Source organism: Macaca nemestrina, chromosome 7, assembly GCF_043159975.1.
Source record: "Macaca nemestrina isolate mMacNem1 chromosome 7, mMacNem.hap1, whole genome shotgun sequence".
Classification (NCBI taxonomy): Eukaryota; Metazoa; Chordata; class Mammalia; order Primates; family Cercopithecidae; genus Macaca; species Macaca nemestrina.
In genome coordinates, this window is record NC_092131.1 from 92,857,427 (window position 1) to 92,876,398 (window position 18,972).

An 18,972-nucleotide genomic window follows, 5' to 3' on the forward strand; every position below is an offset into this window, starting at 1 on the left:
GCCATTGGAGACTGACTTCTTTCACTCAGCATAGTGCCTTTGAGATTCATTCACAATAATGTGTGTATCAGTAGTTTGTGTCCAATTACTGCTGAAGAGCCCAGTCAGTTTTCAAACAAGTGAGTGCCTTTATATAGAATAAATAAGATATTTTCAGGTAGACCCCTCTTTGGACACATTTTGCTAATAGAGTGGTTTGAGTTTCTCCCTTTGTTTGATGGTTCTGTAATTGTCTTTCTTACAAAATATTGACACTTCAGCCATTCACTATTTCATGTTGAAATTTTCCCTAGGTAATCAAAATTGTGAGGTTTTACTTTAACTTTTGCTTTAAAACCACCATTCCACAAAACTGTTAGCATTCAAGGGAAGAAAATACTGGACTGGGGAGTGGAGAGTAGGCCAATTTAAGGCAGAGCTAGTAAGTATTTTGGTTTTGTATAAAAATCTAAAAAGAACACCTTTGCATTTCAGATTCCTGAAAGCCCAACACAAATGATTCCTGAAAGTCCTTGAACAAATACAAGGGCAACACTTAAAAATATTAAACTAGGTGATTTAGAGCCCAGGCAAGCATGGGACCTGTGAGATGACAGTGACACTGTGGAGTGGGACTCAGCCCTGCCTGTCACCAGGGCCTTCTGTTCTCTGTCTTCCCCAGACAGCAGGCCCACAAGGACCTCCTGTACTGTTGTCCCATCAAGCAGGGACCCCCTTGCCGTCTTCCGGACTTTAATAGAAGCATAGCAAAAAATGGAGGGGCAAGAGTGCAGTGTTGTTTCAGGTACCAAGTCTGCCACCCAAAGAGAAGGGACTTGCCACTGCAAGGAACAGAGGTCTACTCCTGGAATTACAAGAAGGGAGGGCACTGGAAGAGGGCAGGGGAAGTTCGTGGGGTGCTGCCTGGCTTCTAAGGCCGGGATGGTGACCCCACAGCTGCTAGTGGGGTGCTACTCTGCTAGTCTCTTTGCAGACCAGCTTCCTTTACTTACTGAAGTTTCTTGCTCCCTTAGAATGTTGACTTTAGTTTGCTGTGATGCCAGCCTGGCTTCTAACTGTACTGCTTTCAAGGGCCGGGATCTACTATAGTGCTAGTCCAGCTGGCTGGTGGATTGGTTTCTTGTGGATGGATCATGGGTCCACCTTTTGCTCAACTGTGGTCAAGTGGGCTGGATGCTGTGGATCAGAGACGGCTGTCTAGCCCTGTCTCTTTAACTGAGGCTATGGTGGGGCAATTTTAAAGAAGAGCTATGGGTTAGGCAGATATCCCATAATAATCCATGGAGGAATCCTGGTGGTCTCGCCTAAAAGTATTCTGGTGTCAACCTGGGCTGGAATACTCTTAGTCAAGACCACCAGGCAGCCCTTTGCTGACAACTCTAATTTTTAGAGCCCCCCAGAGGACACAGCTTTGTGCTGCTCATGTAGTGTAGGATACAGGAATTCCGGGCTCTTCCCCAGACTTACTGAATCAGAAACTCTGCAGTGGGGCCCAGCAGTCTGTGTTAACAAGCCCTGCAGGTGATTCTCATGTACTCTAAAGTGTGAGAACCACTGACCTAAGGCACACATTCTCAGCAAGGAGGTATTGCCCCCAATGAGACAGTGATTTGTTCTTGGGGAGCAAAAAAATCCTAGATATTTACAGTGATTTGTGGCTTTTCAAAGATCAACATTATTTAACAAAGTCTTATTTTTTATTAGTATTTGATTAAAAATGTCTTAAAAGGCTACTTGAATTGGCCATAATGAAAAATGTTTAAGAAACACTGATCTAGGGTATATAACTCGAACTGGGCTTTCCACCTGTGGAGTAGGCACGAGTTCAGCATTCCTAGGTAATGACCAAGCTCAACTGTTTTGCTAAATGACTGTAGCCATTTATATTCTCACCAGCAGAAGGTTGAAGGCTTTGTTGCTCCTTATCTTTGCCAACACTTGGTATTGTCCAGCGTTTTAGTGGTTGCTGATCTGATGGCTATGAAATGATATCTTATTTTAAAGCCTTTTTCCACTTGTTTCTAATATATAGTTGTTGTTTTTTTTTTGAGATGGAGTTTTGGTCTGTTGCCCAGGTGTGCAGTGGCGTGATCTTGGCTCACTGCAACCTCCGCCTCCCGGGTTCAAGTGATTCTCCTGCCTCAGCCTCCTGAGTAGCTGGGACTACAGGCACACGCCACCACGCCTGGCTAATTTTTTGTATTTTAGTAGAGACAGGGTTTCACCATGTTGCCCAGGCTGGTCTCAAAATCCTGAGCTCAGGCAATCTGCCTGCCTTGGCCAATATATAGATTTTTAAGTATTGATTTTGGGTTTGTCAGCCTTGCTAAAATCTCCTATTAATTCTATAATTTTTTGGTGGTTTCTTTGCTTTTTGTTCCCAATTTTTTTATTGTAGTAAAATACACATAAAATAAAATGCATCTTACTTATTTTTAAGTGTATGGTTCAATGGTATTAAATATATTGATGATGTTGTATAACCATCACCACTATCCATCTCCAGAACGCTTTCCATATTATAAAATGGAAACTGTACCCATTAAACAATAACTTGCCGTTTCACTCTTTCTCCAGTTCTTGAAATTACCATTTTACTTTGTTTGAATCTGACGATGTTAAGTGTCTCATATAAGTGGAATCACTCAGTATTTTTCCTTCTGTGACTGGCTTATTTCACTTAGCATAATGTCCTCCAGTTTCACCTGTGTTATAGCATGTGTCAGAATGTCCTTCCTTTTTAAAACTGAATAATATTCCACTGTATGTATATGCCACATATTGCTTATTGATTCATTTGTTAGTGGACACTTGGATTGCATCCATGTTGTAGCTGTTGTGAATAATGTTGCTGTAAACTATGGGTATACAAATATCTCTTTGAGACTCTGGTTTAGGCATACACTCAAAACTGGAATTGCTGGATCATGTGGCAATTCTAGGTTTCATTTTTTGAGGAACCGCTGCACTGTTTCCCATGGTGGCTGTACCACCTTACATTCTTACCAACAGTGCACAAGGGTTGTAATTTCTCCCCATTTTTTCTAACACTTATTTTTTTATGGTAACCATCCTAATGGATGTGAAGTGGTATCTCGTAGTTTTGATTTGCATTTCCCTAAAGATTACTGAGCATGTTTTTACATGCTTATTGGCCATTTGTATATCTTCTTTGGAGAAGTATTTATTCAAATCCTTTGCTTATTTTTTGTATTGGTTGTGTGTACGTAATTAAAAAAAATTTTTTTAAATTACATAATCTATACATATTTCTTTTTTGCGACAGAGTCTCACTGTTTCACCCAGGCTGGAGTGCAGTGGCGCGATCTCATTTCACTGCAAGCTCCGCCTCCTGGGTTCACGCCATTCTCCTGCCTCAGCCTCCTGAGTAGCTGGGACTACAGGCGCCTGCCACCACGCCCAGCTAATTTTTTGCATTTTTAGTAGAGATGGGGTTTCACTGTGTTAGTCAAGTTGGTCCTGATCTCCTGACCTTGTGATCCACCCGCTTTGGCCTCCCAAAGTGCTGGGATTACAGGAGTGAGCCACCACGCCTGGCCATAATCTATACATATTTCAAGACATCATGTTGTACACCAAAGACATATACAATATTTCCTGGCAATTAAAAAATATTAATTTAAAAAATACTCATATTCAAATTGTGAATTTATATCAAATTCATACGAAGCAAAATGGTGGTTTCAAGAACTAGAGGGAGAGGGAAACAGGGAGTTACTGTTTAATGGGTACAGAGTTTCCATTTATAATATGGAAAGAGTTCTGGACATGGATGGTGATGATGGTTGCATAATATTATTCATATTTAAAGTTTTTTAAATTGACAGATATATATATATTTTTTGGTGTACAACAGGATGTTTTGAAATATGTATAGATTGTGGAATGGCTAAATCAAACTAATTAATATATGTATTTTTTTTTTTTTTTTTTTTTTTTTTGAGACGGAGTCTCGCTCTGCCGCCCAGGCTGGAGTACAGTGGCGCGATCTCAGCTCACTGCAAGCTCCGCCTCCCAGGTTCATGCCATTCTCCTGCCTCAGCCTCCCGAGTAGCTGGGACTACAGGCGCCGCCACCACGCCCGGCTAGTTTTTTGTATTTTTAGTAGAGACAGGGTTTCACCGTGTTAGCCAGGATGGTCTCGATCTCCTGACCTCGTGATCCGCCCGCCTCGGCCTCCCAAAGTGTTGGGATTACAGGCGTGAGCCACCGCGCCCGGCCTAATATATGTATTACCTCACATATTTATCAGTAATTTGTAGTGAGAACACTTAAAATCTACTCTCATAACAATTTTCAAGTATACTATACGTTGTTATTAACTGTAGTCACCATGTTGTACAGTAGATTTCTTAAGTCATTCTCCTGTGTATGTGAAATTTTGTATCTTTTGACCAACATCTTCCCAGTTTTTCCCCACCTCTAGCCCTTGGTAACCACCATCCTACTCTCTGCTTCTATGAATTGGACTTTTTTAGATTCTACATGTAAATGAGATCATGCACCCATTTTTAAAATGGGTTATTTGTTTTCTTGCTATTAGGTTGTCTGCGTTCCTTATATGTTTTAGATATTGACCCTTCATCTGATGTATGCTTTGCAAATATTCTCCCGTTCTGTAGGTTGCCTTTTCATTCTGTTGATTGTTTCTTTTGTTATGCAGAAGCTTTTTAGTTTGATATAGTCCCCTTTGGGTATTTTTGCTTTTGTTGCCTATGCTTCAGGATCATATTAAAAAAAAAACCATTGTCCGGACCAATGTCATGGAGCTTTCCATGACATTATAGTAGTTTTACAGGTTTCAGCCTTACATTTAAATCTTTAATCCAGTTTGAGTTGGCTTTTGTATATGATGTGAGATAAGAGCCTAACTTCATTCTTTTGCATGTGGATATCCTGTTTTCCCAACACCATTTAGTGAAATGACTGTCCTTTTTCCAATGTGTGTTCTTGGCATCTTTGTCAAAAATCAACTGATTGTACATATGTGAGTTCATTTCTGGGCTCCCTGTTGTGTTCCATTGGTGTATCAGTCTGTTTTTATGTCAGTTCTATGCTATTTTGATTACTATAGTTTTGCATATGTTTTAAAATCACAGAGTGTGATGCCTGTGGCTTTATTCTTTCTGATTAAGATCACTTTGAGTATTTGGGTCTTTCGTGGTTCTATACAAATTTTAGGATTTTTTTTCTATATCTGTGAAAAATGTCATTGGAATTTTGAGAGAGAACGTGTTGAATCTACAGATAACTTTGGGTAGCAGGGACATTTCAACAGTATTAATTTTTCCAATCCATGAACATGGGATAATTTTCATTTATTTGTGTCTTCTTTAATTTCTTTCATCAGTGTTACAGTTTTCATTGTATAGAATTTTATCTCTTTTGTTAAATTTATTCCTAAGGTATTTTGTTTTTGTTTTTTTTTTGTAGCTATTGTAAATGAGATTGTTTCCTTAATTTCTCTTTTGGATAGTTCATTGTTAGTGTGTAAAAACACTACTGATTTTTGTATGTTGATTTTGTATCCTGCAAATTTATTGAATTTGTTTATTAGTTCTAATAGTTTTTTTAACATAGTCTTTAGGATTTTTTTTATATATAAGATTGTATCAGCTGGGCACAGTGACTCATCCCTGAAATCTCAGCACTTTGGGAGGCCAAGGCCAGAGGCTCACTTGAGCCCAGGAGTTTGAGAGACCAACCTGGGTAACATAGGGAGACCCTGTCTCTACAAAAAAAATCAAAAAGTAATTAGCCAGGTATGGTGGTGTGCCTGTTGTCCCAGCTCCTTGGGAGGCTGAGGCAGGAGGATTGCTTGAGCCTGGGAGTTTTAGGCTGCAGTGAGTTATGATCATGCCAGTGCACTCCAGCCTGGTTGACAGAGTGAGACCCTGTCTCAAAAATAAAAAAGAAAGAAAGGAAAAGAAAGAAAGAAGGAAGGAAGGAAGTAAAGAAAGAAACAAAGAAAGAAAGAAAGGAAGGAAGGAAGGAAGGAAGGGAAGGAAGGAAAAGAAAAGAAGAAAGAAAGAGAAAGAGGAAGGAAGGAAGGAAAAGAAAGAAAATAAAAAAGAAAGAAAGAAAGACAAAGTAAAGGTTATGTCATCTGCTGCAGAGACAATTTAACTTCTTGCTTTCCAGTTTGGATGGCTTTTATTTCTTTCTCTTGCCGCATTGCTGTGGCTAGTACTTCTAGTACTATGTTGAATAGAAGTGGCAAGAGTGAATATACTTGTTATTGATCTTAGAGGACTATCTTGCAGCTTTTCACTGTTGAATATGATGTAAGCTATGGACTTGCAGATTGTTTTTATGTTGTTGAGGCTGAATGGTTCTTTATATTTTCTAGATATTAATCCCCACTTTAGTCTGTTTGTGGTGCTATAACAAAATACCACAGATTGGGTAATTATGAGCAATAGAAATTTATTTCTCACAGTTCTAGAGGCTGAGAAGTCTAAGATCAAGATACTAGCAGGTTCAATGTATAGTGAGGACCCAAATGAGTCCTGCCATTTGCCTCCAAATGGCGTCTTGTTAATGTATCTTCCTGAGGGGATGAATGCTGTGTCCTCACATGGTGAAAAGATGGAAAGGGGAGAAAAGGGCCCCTTTCCACTCACTCCCTCCAGCCCTTTCATAGGGGTGCCAATCTCATCCATGAGGCTGAAGCCTTCAGGGCCTAATTACCCTCTAAAGGCCCTATCTCTTAATACTATCACTTTGGTGATTAAGTTTTAATATATGAATTTTGGGGGACACATTCAGACCATAACAATCTCTCTTCCTGATCCAGCATACCATGTTACATTTAGTCCTCAAGTCTCTTTAGTCTACTCTTCCAATCTGAGACCTCTTCTTGGTTTTTCCTTGTTTTTCACCATCTGGACACTTTTGAGAAGTACTGGTCAGGTGATCTATAGAATGTCCATTAATATATACTTGCCTGATGTTTACTCATTATTTGACTGTGGGGCTTTGAATTTGGGGGAAAAGGGAAGTGCCTTTCTCCTCACATCATGTCAGAGAGGTGGGGTACGTGATATGAACATTACTACTAGTGATAACCCTGATCACAGTTAAGAGAGTGTCTGCTAGATTTCTCCACTGTAAAGTTACTCTTTTCCCTTTTTTATAATTGATATGTTACAATCTTTTTTTAAAAAATTAATCCATTGTATTTTTAAGAAATCAATTTTATTGAATATTTTTGAATAATTTTGAATAATTATTAATTGAATAATTCAATTTGTCGAATAATTTTTGCATTCCATAACATTTGCCAATTATAAGTGTATAAGTCAGTGATTTTTGGCACATTTAGAGAGTTGTGTAACCATCATCAAAATCCAGTTTTAGTACATTTCCATCACCCCTCCAAAAATACTGTCTGTTTGCTGTCAGTCTGTTTCCATCCCAGCTCCAAGCAATCACTGATCTGTTCTGTCTCTACCAACTTGCCTTTCCAGGACAGTTCACATAAATGGAATGATGAAATATGCAATCTTTTGCATCTGGTTTCTTTCTTTATTTTTTTTGAGACGGAGTCTTGCTCTGTCGCCCAGGCTGGAGTGCAGTGGTGTGATCTCGGCTCACTGCAAGCTCTGCCTCCCGGGTTCATGTCATTCTCCTGCCACAGCCTCCCGAGTAGCTGGGATTACAGGTGCCCACCACCATGCTTGGCTAATTTTTTGTATTTTTAGTAGAGATGGGGTTTCACCATGTTAGCCAGGATGTCTTGATCTCCTGACCTCATGATCCATCTGCCTTGGCTTCCCAAAGTGCTGAGATTACAGGCCTGAGCCACTGCACCTGGCCGCATCTGGTTTCTTTTTCATTTAGCACAGTGTGTTCTCAGGGTTCATCCAAATTGTAGCATGTGTTAATATTTTGTTCCTTTTTATTGCTGAGTAGTATTCCATTGTATGAATATCACATTTTGTTTATGCATCTATCAGTTGATGGGTTGTTTCCACTTTTAGGCTATTATGAATTACCCTGCTATAAACATTCACAAACATGTCTTTGCATAGGCATTGTTTTCATTTCTTTTGGATAGGTTCCTAAGAGTAGAATTGCTGGGTCATTGGGTAAGCTTATGTTTGACTTCTTAAGTAACTGACAAACTGTTTCACAAAGTGGCTGTACCATAATACATTTCCATCAGCAGTAGATGAGGGTTTCAATTTCTCCACATCCTTGTCAACAGTTGTTATTGTGTTTTTATTATAGCCATTCTAGTAGGCCAAAAAGTGGCATTTCACTGTGGTTGTAACTTGCATTTCCCTAAGGACTTAGGGTGTGAAATATTTTTTAATTGATAAGTAGTCATTTGTGTGTTTTCTTTGAAGAAATGTCTGTTCAGATTTTCTGTCCATTTTTAATAGGGTTGTTTGTTTTCTTATTGAATTTAGAGTTCTTTATGTATTTTGAATCTAAGTCTTTTATCAGAAATGTGATTTGTAAACATTTTCTTGCAGTCTGTGGCTTGTTTTTTCATTTTCTTAGTGATGTCTTTTCTTTTTTTTAAATTTCTATAAGTTATTGGGGAACAGGTGGTGTTTGGTTACATGAGTAAGTTCTTTAGTGGTGATTTGTGAGATTTTGGTGCACCCATCACCTGGGCAGTATACACTGTACCCTATTTGTAGAATTTTATTTCTCACTCCCTTCCCTTCCTTTCCCCCTGAGTCCCCAAAGTCCATTGTGTCATTCTTATGCCTTTGCATCATCATAGCTTAGCTCCCACTTATGAATGAGAACATATGTTTGGTTTTCCATTCCTGAGTTACTTCACCTAGAATAATAGTCTCCAGTCTCATCTGGGTCGCTACGAATGTCATTAGTTCATTTCTTTTATAATGGCTGAGTAGTAGTCCATCATGTGTATGTATGTGTATGTGTGTATATATCTCTCTCTCACAGTTTCTATATTCATTTGTTGATTGATGGGCATTTGGGTTGGTTCCCTGATTTTGTAATTGAGAATTGTGCTGCTATAAACACACATGTGGAAGTATCTTTTTTTTTTTTTTTTTATAATGACTTCTTTTCCTCCGGGTAGATACCCAGTAGTGGGATTCCTGGATCAAATGGTAGTTCTACTTTTAGTTCTTTAAGGAATCTCCACACTGTTTTCCATAGTGGTTGTACTAGTTTACATTGCCACCAGCAGTGTAGAAGTGTTCCCTGTTCACCACAGCCACACCAACATCTACTACTTTTTGATTATGGCCATTCTTGCAGGAGTAAGGTGGTATTACATTGTGGTTTTGATTTGCATTGCCCTGATCATTAGTGATGTTGAGCATTTTTTTCATATATTTGTTGGCCATTTGTATATCTTCTTTTGAGAATTGGCTGTTCATGTCCTTAGCCCACATTTTGACGGGATTGTTTGTTTTTTTCTTGTTGATTTGTTTGAGTTCATTGTAGATTCTGGATATTAATCCTTTGTCAGATGTATAGATTGTGAAGATTTTATCTTACTCTGTGTGTTGTCTGTTTACTCTGCTGACTGTTCCTTTTGCCATGCAAAAGTTCTTTAGTTTAATTAAGTCCCAGCAATTTATCTTTGTTTGTATTGCATTTGCTTTTGGGTTCTTGATCATGAAACCCTTGCCTAAGCCAATATCTAGAGGGGTTTTTCCAATGTTATCTTCTAGAATTTTTATATTTTTATGTCTTAGATTTAAGTTCTTGATCCATCTTGAATTGATTTTTATATAAGGTGAGAGATAAGGATCCAATTTCATTCTCCTACATGTGGCTAGCCAATTATCCCAGCACCATTTGTTGAAAAGAGTGTCCTTTCTCCACTTTATGTTTTTGTTTGCTTTGTCGAAGATCAGTTGGCTATAAGTATTTGGGTTTATTCTGGGTTCTCTATTCTATTCCATTGGTCTTTGTGCCTATTTTTATACCAGTACCATGCTGTTTTGGTGACTGTGGCCTCATAGTGTAGTTTGAAATCAGGTAATGTGATGCCTCCATATTTCTTCTTTTTGCTTAGTCTTGCTTTGGCTATGCAGGATCTTTTTGGTTCCATATGAATTTTTTCTAATTCTGCAAAGAATGATGGTGGTATTTTGATGGGAAATACATTGAATTTGTAGATTGCTTTTGGCAGTATTGTCATTTTCACAATATTGATTCTACCCATCCATGAGCATGGGATGTGTTGCCATTTGTTTGTGTCATCTATGATTTCTTTCAGCAGTGTCTTGTAGTTTTTCTTGTAGAGGTTTTTCACCTTCTTGATTAGGTGTATTCCTAAGTATTTTTTTTTTTTTTTGCAGCTACTATAAAAGGGGTTGAGTTCTTAATTTGATTCTCTGCTTGGTTGCTGTTGGTGTATAGAAGAGCTAGTGATTTGTGTATATTAATTTTGTATCTGGAAGCTTTGCTGAATTCTTCCATCAGTTCTAGGAGCTTTCTAGAGGAGTCTTTAGGGTTTTCTAGGTAAACGAGTATATCATCAGCAAATAGTGACAGTTTGACTTTCTCTTTACTGATGTGGATGCCCTTTATTTCTTTCTCTTGTCTGATTGCTTGGTTAGGACTTCCAGAGTTTGGCTATGTTGAAGAGGAGTGGTGAGAGTGGACATCCTTGTTTTGTTCCAGTTCTCAGAGGGAATGCTTTCAACTTTTCCCCATTCAATATTATGTTGGCTGTGGGTTTGTCATACATGGCTTTAATTATATTGGAGTATGTCCCTTGTGTACCGATTTTGCTGAGAGTTCTAATTATAAAGTGATGCTGGATTTTGTCTAATGCTTTTTCTGCATCTATTGAGATGATCATGTGAATTTTGTTTTTAATTCTGTTTATGTGATGTATCACATTTATTGACTCGTGTATGTTAAACCATCCTACATCCCTGGTATAAAACCCACTTGATCATGGTGGATTATCTTTTTGATATGTTGTTGGATGCGGTTAGCTAGTATTTTGTTAAGGATTTTAGCATCTATGTTCATCAGGGATTCGGTCTGTAGTTTTCTTTTTTGGCTATGTCCTTTCCTGGTTTTGGTGTTAGGGTGATATTGGCTTCATAGAATGATTTAGGGAGTGTTCCCTCTTTCTCTATCTTGTGGAATAGTGTCAGTAGGATTGGTACCAATCCTTCTGTAAATGTCTGGTAGAATTCTGCTGTAAATCCATCTGGTCCTGGACTTTTTTTGTTGGTCATTTTTAAATTGCCATTTCAATCATGCTGTTTGTTATCGGTCTATTCGGGGTATTTCATTCTTCCTGATTTAAGCTAGGAGGGTTGTATCTCTCCAGGAATTTATCCATCTCTTCTAGGTTTTCTAGTTTATGCATGTAAAGGTGTTCATAGTAGCCTTGAATGTTCTTTTGTATTTCTGTGGTGTCAGTTGTAGTATCTCCCATTTAATTTCTTATTGAGCTTATTTGGATTTTCTCTCTTCTTTTCTGGGTTAATCTTGCCAATGGTCTATCAATTTTATTCATCTTTTCAAAGAACCAGCTTTTTGTTTCATTTATCTTTTGTATTTTTTGTTTGTTTGTTTCAATTTCATTTGGTTCTGCTCTGATCTTGGTTATTTCCTTTTTTCTGCTGGGTTTGGGTTTGGTTTGTTTTTGTTTCTCTAGCTCCTTGAGGTGGTGTGACCTTAGACTGTCTGTTTATGCTCTTTCAGACTTTTTGATGTAGGTGTTTAGGGCTATGAACTTTCCTCTTAGCACTGCCTTTGCTGTGTCCTGGAAGTTTTAATAGGCTGTGTCACTATTGCTGTTCAGTTTGAAGAATTTTTAAATTCCCTTTAATTTTATTTTTGACCCAGTGATCATTCAGGAGCAGGTTATTTAATTTCCATGTATATGCATGGTTTTGGAGGTTCCTTTTGGAATTGATTTCCAGTTTTATTCTACTGTGGTCTAAGAGGGTGCTTGATATCATTTCAGTTTTCTTAATTTATTGAAGCTCATTTTATGGTCTATCATGTGGTCTGTCTTGGAGAAAGTTCCATGCACTATTGAATGGAATGTATATTCTGTGGTTGTTGGATGGAATGTTCTGTATATATCTGTTAAGTCCATTTGTTCCAGGGTATAGTTTAAATCCATTGTTTCTTTGTTGACTTTCTGTCTTGATGGCCTGTCTAGTGCTGTCAGTGGAGTATTGAAGTCCCTCACTATTATTGTGTTGCTGTCTATCTCATTTCTTAGGTTTAGTAGTAATTGTTTTATAAATTTGGGAGCTCTAGTGTTAGGTGCATATATGTTTAGGATTGTGATATTTTCCTGTTGGAAATAAAATTATCATTATTATAATGCCCCTCTTTGCCTTTTTTAACTGCTGCTGCTTTAGTTTGTTTTGTCTGATATAAGAATACTCTTGCTCGTTTTTGCCTGTAATGTCTGTTTCTACCCCTTTATCTTTAGTTTGTGTGAGTCCTTATGTATTAAGTAAGTCTCTTGAAGACAGCAGATAGTTGGCTGATGAATTCTTATCCATTCTGCAATTCTGTATCTTTTAAGTGGACGATTTAGGCCATTTACATTCAATGTTAGTACTGAGATATGAGGTACCATTCCATTCGTCATGCTGTTTGTTGCCTGTATACCTTGGTTTTTTGTTTTTGTTTTTTTAAATTGTATTTTTGTTTTATAGGTCCTGTGAGATTTATGCTTTAAAGAGGTTCTGTTTTGATGTGTTTCCAGGATTTGTTTCAAGATTTAGAGGTCCTTTTAGCAGTTATTGTGGTGGTGGCTTGGTAGTGGTGAATTCTCTCAGCATTTGATTGACTGAAAAAGACTGTATCATTCCTTCATACATTAAGGTTAGTTTCACTGGGTACGAATTTCTTGGCTAATTGTTTTGTTTGAGGAGACTGAAGATAGGGCCCTAACCCCTTCTAGCTTGTAGGGTTTCTGCGGAGAAATCTGCTGTTAATCTGATAGGTTTTCTTTTATAGGTTACCTGGTGCTTTTGTCTGACAGCTTTAAAGATTCTTTCCTTTGTCTTAACTTTAGATAACCTGATGACAATGTGCCTAGGTGATGATCTTTTTGTGATGAATTTCCCAGGTGTTCTTTGTGGTTCTTGTATTTGGATGTCTAGGTCTCTAGCAAGACTGGGGAAGTTTTCCTCAATTATTTCCCCAAATATGTTTTCCAAACTTTTAGATTTGTCTCTTCCTCAGGAACACTGAATATTCTTAGGTTTGGTCATTTAACATAATCCCATATTTCTTGGAGGCTTTGTTCATATTTTCTTATTATTTTTTCTTTGTCTTGATGGATTGGGTTAATTTGAAGACCTTGTCTTTGAGCTCTGAATTTCTTTCTTCTCCTTGTTCAATTCTATTGCTGAGACTTTCCAGAGCATTTTGCATTCTATAAGTGTGTCCATTGTTTCCTGGAGTTTTGATATTTTTTATGCTATTTCCTTGAATATCTATTTTCTGCCTTCACTTCTTGTATCGTTTTTTTGGATTTCCTTACAATGGTCTTTGTCTTTCTCTGGTGCCTCCCTGATTAGCTTAATAACTAACCTCCTAAATTCTTTTTCAGGTAAATCAGGAATTTCTTCTCTGTTTGGGTCCATTGCTGGTGAGCTAGTGTGATTTTTTGGAGGTGTTAAAGAACCTTGTTTTGTCACATTACTAGAATTGGTTTTCTGGTTCCTTCTCATTTGGGTAGCCTCTGTCAGAGGGAAGGGCTAGGGCTAAAGGTTTGTTTTGTCCCACAGGGTGTTCCTTTGATGTATTACTTTCCCCCTATTCCTATGGATGTGGCTTCCTGAGAGCTGAGCTATAGTGATTGTTATTTCTTTTCTGGATCTAGTCACCCAGCAAGTCCACCAGGCTCCAGCTGGTATTGGGGGTTGTCTGCAGAGTCCTGTGATGTGAGCCATCTGTGGGTCTCTCAGTCGTGGATACCAGCACAGTATTTAGGGTGTCTCCTGGGTCCTGCAGGAGCAATCTGCTTCCTTCAGGGAGCCTGTGGGTCCTCTCAGGTTTCCTGATTTATTCCTGCAATTGTTCTGGAGCAGAAATTAACAATGCAAACCTCCACACGCTGCTCTGTCTGTCCCAGTCAGAGGTGCAGTCTAGTCCTGCCTCCCGTCTGCCATGTTTCCCAGTGGTGTCTTTTGAAACAAAACATTTAAAACATTGATGAAGTTAGGTTTGTCAATTGATTGTATTTTTGGTGTTGAATCTAAGAACTCTTTGCCTAACCCAAGGTTGGGAAGATTTTTACTTTTTCCAAAAGCTTTATAGTTTTAGCTCTTACATTCATGTCTATGATCCATTTTGAATCATTTTTTGTGTGTGATGTATGGGTCCAACCTCACTTTATAAAATACCTAATACACTTAAAAATATGAATAGGCTTTATTTTTAGAACAGTTTTTAGATTTATAGAAAAATTGAACGGCAAGTACAGAGTTCCTCTGTATCCCCTTCCCCAACAGTTTCCCCTATTATTAACATACTGGGTTAGTGAGGTACATTTGTTCCAATTGACGAGCCAATATTGACATATGCATTAGTTTTCTAGGGCTTCCATAACAAAAGACCACAGACTGGGTGGCTTAAACTAGGGGTCCCCAGTCCTCAGGCCATGGACCGGTACCAGTCTATGGCCTGTTAGGAGCTGGGCTGCACAACAGGAGGTGAGTGGTGGGCGAGTGAGCGAAGTTTCATCTGTATTTACAGTCACTCCCATTGTTCACGTTACCACCTGAGCTCTGCCTCCTGTCAGATCAGTGGCAGCATCAGATTCTCATAAGAGTGCGGACCCTACTGTGAACTTCACATGTGAGGGATCTAGGTTGTGCTCTCCTTATGAGAATCTAATGCCTGATGATCTGTCACTGTCTCCCGTCACCCCCAGATGGGACCATCTAGTTGCAAGAAAACAAGCTCAGGACTCCCACTGATTCTACATTATGGTGAGTTGTATAATTATTTCATTATATATTACACTGTAATAATATAAATAAAGTGCACAATAAATGTAATGCACTTGAATCATCCTGAAACCATCCCCTCCCTTTCCCGGTCCATGGAAAAATTGTCTTCCATGAAACTGGTTCCTGGTGCCAAAAAGGTTGGGGACTGCTGGCTTAAACAACAGAAATTAATTTTCTCACAGTTATGGAGGTTAGAAGTTCTAGGTCAGGGTGTCAGAAGGCTTGTTTTCTTCAGAGGCCTCTCTCTCCTTGGCTTGCAGATGGCTGCCTTCTCACTATGTCCATACTTGGTCTTTTCTCTACTTGAGTATTGCTGGTGTCTTTCTGTGGGTCCAGATTTCTTCTTATAGAGACACTAGTCCCTGTAAGAAGGTTGGATTGGTGCATACCCTAATGGCCTCCTTTTTAGCTTCATGACCTCTTTTAAAGGCCTTATCTCCAAAGATCTCCAAAGAAAATATCTTCTGAGGTACTGTGGGTTTGCAAATGTTGGAGACACAAGGTTCAGCCTATAGAAATAGATTATCATTAACTGAAGTTCATAGTTCACATTAGGGCTTACTCCGTGTTGCACCTTCTATGGGTTGTGACAAATGTTTAATGGCATGTGTCCACTGTTGTAATATCACAGAGTGTAGTTTCACTGCCTAAAAATCCTCTGTACTCTGCCTATTCATCCTTCTTACTCCTAGCCCTGGTAACCACAGATCTTTTTTTTTTTTTTTTTTTTTTTTTTGAGATGGGGTCTCACTCTTATCACCCAGGCTATAATGCAGTGGCATGATGTCAGCTCACTGCAACCTCCACCTCCCTGATTCAAGCAGTTCTCATGTCTCAGCCTCCCAAGTAGCTGGGATTACAGGCGTGAGCCACCTTGCCTGGCTCATTTTTTTGTATTTTTAGTAGAGACAGGGTTTCATCATGTTGACCAAGCTGGTCTCAAACTCCTGACCTCAGGTAATCTGCCCACCTTGGCCTTCCAAAGTGCTGGAATTACAGATGTGAGCCACTGTGCCCAGTCACCATGCCTCCCTAGTTTTGCCTTTTCCAGAATGTAATATACAGTCATTTGTCACTTAACCATAGGGATATGTTTTGAGGAATGCACTGTTAGGCAATTGCATCATTGTGTGAACATGATAGAATGTATTCACATAAGACTCCATGGCAGAGCGTCCTGCACTCTTAGGTTGTCGAGTATGGCCTGTCCTCTCTAGGCTACAAACCTGTGTAGCTTGTTATTGTAATGATTACTGGAGGCGATTGTAACACAATGGTAAATATTTATATATCTAAACATATGTAAATATAGAAAAGGCACAGTAAAGAGATTTAAAAACGGTATGCTTGTGTAGAGTACTTAACTTGAGTGGAGCTTGCAGGACTGGAAGTTGCTTTGGGCGAGTCAGGGAGTAAGTGAGTGGTGAGTGAATGTGAAGGCCTAGGACAGTACTGTGTACTACTGTACACTTTAGAAACATTGTACACTTAGGTTACACTAAATGTCTACAATAATAAATGAACTGTAGCTTACTGTACAGTTTTCTTCAATAATAAATGAACTGTAGCTTACTGTAACCTTTTTACTTTACAAAAACTTTTTAATTTTTTAAAATTTTTGACTCTTGTAATAACACTTGGCTAAAACATAAATACATCATGCAGCTGTACATAAATATTTTCTTATTCTTAAGGGCTTTAATTACAAAAATTTTTTTTAAAGTTTAAAAACTTTTTTTGTTAAAAACACAGAGACAAACACACTCGTTAGCCTAGGCCTACTCAGGGTAAGGATTGTCAATATCACTGTCTTCCACTTCCACATCTTGTCCCACTGGAAGGTCTTCAGGGGCAGTAACACACGTGGAGCTATCATCTCCTAGGATAACAGTGCCTTCTTCTGGAATACCTCCTATAGGACCTGCCTGAGGCTGCTTTACAGTTAATTTTATTGCTTTAATGAGTAGAAGGTGTACACTGTAAAATGACAATAAAAATATAGTATAGTAAATACATAAACCAGTATCAGTCATTTATTATCATTATTGGGTATTATGTACTGTGCATAATTGTATGTGCTAGACTTTTTTTTTTTGAGACAGAGGCTTGCTCTCTTGCCCAGGCTGGGGTGCAGTGGTGCAATCTCGGCTCACTGCAATCTCTGCCGCCTGGGTTCAAGCAATTCTCCTGCCTCAGCCTCCTGAGTAGATGAGATTACAGGTGCACGCCACCACACCTGGCTACTTTTTTATATTTTTGGTAGAGACGGTATTTCACTATGTTGGCCATGTTGGTCTCAAACTCCTGACCTCAAGTGACCCACCTGCTCCGGCCTCCCAAACTACTGGGATTACAGGCATGAGCCACTGTGCCTGGCCTGTGTGTGCTAGACTTTTATGCAACTGGCAGTGTGGTATGTTTTTTTACCCCAGCATCGCAGCAAACACATGAATAATGTGTTGCATTACGACTTTATGATGCCTATGACTATCACTAGGCAACAGGAATTTTTCAGCTGTATTTTATTCTTATGGGACCTCCACTACATATGTGGTCCATTGTTGACCAAAATGACTTTATGAAGCACAATACTGTAGTTGGAATCCAATGGAATGTCATTGTTCAGTTAGCTTCTTTCACTTAGTAATATGTCCTTATGGTTTTTCTATATCTTTGTGTAGTAATAAGTCATTTCTTTTTAGTGCGGAATAATGTTAAATTGACTGGATGAGCCACAGTTTGTTTATCCACTCACCGTCTGAAGTACATCCTGGTTGCTTCTAAGTTTTAGTAATTATGAATAAAGCTGCAATAAATATTTGTGTGCAGGTTTTTGTGTGAACACAGTTTTCAATTCTGTTGAGTAAATACCAAGGAGTGTGATTGCTGAATCATAAGGTAAGAGTATGTTTAGTTCTGTAAGAAACTGCCAAAATGCCTTCCAAAGTGGCTGCACCCTTTTGTATTCTGACAAGCAATGAATGAGAGTTCCTGTTGTTCCACATCCACACCAGCATTTCTTGTTGTCAGTGTTCAAGAATTTGGCTATTCTAGGCCGGGCATGGTGGCTTATGCCTGTAATCCCAGCACTTTGGGAGGCCGAGGCAGGCAGATCACCTGAGGTCAGGAGTTCGAGACCAGCCTGGCCAACATGGCAAAACCCCGTCTCTACTAAAAATACAAAAATTAGCTGGGCGTGGTGGCACATGCCTGTAATATCAGCTACTTGGGAGACTGAGGCAGGAGAATAGCTTGAACCCAGGAGGTAGAGGTTGCAGTGAGCTAAGATCACACCATTGCATTCCAGCCTGGGCAATAAGAGCGAAACTCCATCTTGAAAAAAAAGAATTTGGCTATTCTAATAGGTGTGTAGTGGCATCTCATTTTTTAAATTTGTGATTTCCTAATAACATGAGATGTGGAGCATTCTTTCATATGCTTAGTTGTAGAATTACAAAGAGGATTTTGATAGAGCTAGCATTGAGTTTACAGATCATTTTGAGAAGAATTATCTTAAGAATTGAGTCATCCAATCCAAGAACATGGAATTTCTCTTCATTTATTTAGATCTTCTTTAATTTCTCTCAACAATGTCTTGTAGTTTTCAGTGTTCAATGCAATTCTTTTCTTAAACATACCCTTAATTATTTACTTCTTCTTAATGCTACTGTAAATTAAATTGCATCATTATTTAATATTAAACTTTTTTAGTTTTGGAAGACTTCACAGTTACAAGAACATTGCTCTCATCTTCTATATACTGAAATAATATAATTGCAAGCAAGTTGGTACTGTCATCTCAAGCGCATCAAGGTTGAAATCCCAAATATTTTATAGTTACTGTCTCAAGAGAAATGAACTTCCTTATTGCCCAGAGATTATTTATTTTTAAATTCATTTTTGGTATGAAATAGTAACTGCTTATTTAGCTAACAATTATTTTGGTTGGCATTTTAGGCTGAGCTCAGCTGGGTGGTTTTCTAGTCTAGCTGGGCTGGCTATGTAT

General features: G+C 38.6%; 1 protein-coding gene across 1 annotated transcript in view; it reads left to right on the forward strand.

The window, feature by feature from the left end:
• Positions 1-18,972, forward strand: part of FAM169B (Protein) — a 41,408-nt gene that overhangs the window by 7,276 nt on the left and 15,160 nt on the right. The gene's annotated exons all lie outside the window — the stretch shown is intronic.